Source organism: Chrysochloris asiatica, unplaced genomic scaffold (assembly GCF_000296735.1).
Source record: "Chrysochloris asiatica unplaced genomic scaffold, ChrAsi1.0 scaffold00019, whole genome shotgun sequence".
NCBI lineage: Eukaryota > Metazoa > Chordata > Mammalia > Afrosoricida > Chrysochloridae > Chrysochloris > Chrysochloris asiatica.
Window position 1 is genome coordinate 15,190,695 of NW_006408537.1, and position 2,043 is coordinate 15,192,737.

General features: G+C 47.9%; 1 pseudogene; it reads right to left on the reverse strand.

Annotated features, from left to right (window-relative positions):
• Window positions 1–813: 813 nt before the first annotated feature.
• LOC102826449 lies at window positions 814–1,925 on the reverse strand (annotated as a pseudogene).
• Window positions 1,926–2,043: the final 118 nt, after the last annotated feature.

Below are 2,043 nucleotides of genomic sequence, written 5' to 3' on the forward strand. Positions count from 1 at the left end.
ATATATGACTGACCATGGTAACTGACCATGGCACCTAGGGAGTAAAGTCCAGTCCTTGGGTTTGCACTGAACTCTCTCTTTTCTGTAGCATCCCCATTCTTTTGGGGTTTCATAGAGAACACAAAGCTTCTTGAGGTTTGGGATAGGGAGACTGAGGGCACAGGGCCTTGGTTGACAGAGAAGGGGGAGAGAGGCTCCAAGGAAAGCCATAACCCACACTTCCAAGCCACCCTTAACCACCTTGGTAATCTCTGGTCCCTTGGGCACCACATCTCAGCCCTTGCCCTCTTATAAATAAGGGAGGTTTGATCCCCACCCAGAGCTGCTTCCTCCAGAGGCATTAGGTAGGAAGTGAAGTAAGACTATTTAGGGGAATAAATGGCCCTCATGGGTAGAGGGTTTGAGAAACCGCTGTTCTTTTGCAGGTAACAACAGAACAGAAGGCTGGTTGCATTTAGCGCTCTCTTCTCTGATATCTGGAAGGGCCAATATCAGCCCAAACTTTTGAGCATGAGAAGGATTAAAGAGAGGGTAAGTGCCTACAAGTTTCTATGAGGTCATAGAAACTTGGCAGGGGAGGCTGCTGGATTGCATTACCAGCTCAGTATTGTTTTGCCAATCAGGAGAATTGATGCTCCTTTTGAAGAGTTAGGGTAAGGATGGCATCCTGTGGGGAAAGGCCATGCTTGAGGCCTAAAAAGATGAAGCCAAGGCCGGTCATGGAAGAGGAGGACTTTTCCAGCTAAGAGAAGTTGGAGAAAATAGGGACCATAATGCCCTTTCCCTCTTCCTAGTGGGTGGCAGCACAGGTCCCTAAGAGCTGGCCAGGTGCTCCACCTGGATGGTGGTACTGGTGGTGACAGTGAAGCAGATGTCCTTAGGATGCTCCTCCAGATTATAGGGATCCGGTAAAAGGAACACTGAGATGGAGGGTTAGGATTGCTGTCCCCACCTCCCCCAACTTGGGGGGCTTTACCAGGGGACTGAAGTGCGGTGGTTTAGGCTGCTATTACTGCTGTGATGCCTGGGAGACCTGATCCTGATCCTGAGTCTGATCCTGGGCCTGGGTCTGAACCTGGGCCACTGCTACTACTGCTGCTGCTGCTGTCTGCACTTGTTGCTGGAGATCAGGAGGGTTGTGTTTGCGCTTATATTTCACAAAGTATGTTTCCCATGTATATGCCCAACTACAGATAGTGCTCTGGTAGAATAGTAGTTACAAATTGGGCTGTGAATCTCAGGGTCAGCAGTTTGAAACTACCAACTGTTCTGAAGGAGAAAGATAAGGCTTTCTGCTCCCGTAAAGATTTACAGCCTCTGAAACCCTGTACAGGGTCGCTATGAGTCAGAACCGACTCCACGGCACATCACAACAACAACAGATAGTGCAGTGTACACTTTGGTATGTTTCACCGTATGTGTGGAGAGGTGCACCTCTAGCGAGACTGTATCTGTGTATGCCCAATGATAGGTGTGGCACTTGAAGGGCTTATCTTTGTTGTGCTGCCACCCATGGGACTGAAAATTGGACAGCTGCATAAAGGCTTTCTCACAACCTGGGTGTGCACATTTGTATGAACTATCATTGCTGTGGATAGTTGGGAGAGTTGACAGAAGAATTTCTCAAACAAGTTACAACTGTATGGATTAACCACTAAGTGGATATGGATGTGCTGGGCCAGGTAGGAGCTGTTGGCGAAGGTCTTGGAACAATGTGGGCACTTGTGGGGCTTGGTCTCGGTTTGTGACTTAGAGTGGATCTGCATTTCTGACTTTGAGTAAAATGTCAGTGATTATATCCAGCACCTGTAAGTCTTGCTGTCTTCATCATCCTCAGGGAAGAGGACATAAGGGTCATTCATCTCAGAAAACCCTGATTTCAGCATCTGTTTCTTCGTCTGGTCCGGGGGTCTTAGAAGCCACATTCACTGCAACACCTCTACAAGAAAGGCAAATAATCAAATTAAAAATGGGCACAGGACATGAACAGAAACTTCACCAAGGAGGGGATCCAAGCAGCCAACAAACATATGAAGAAATGTT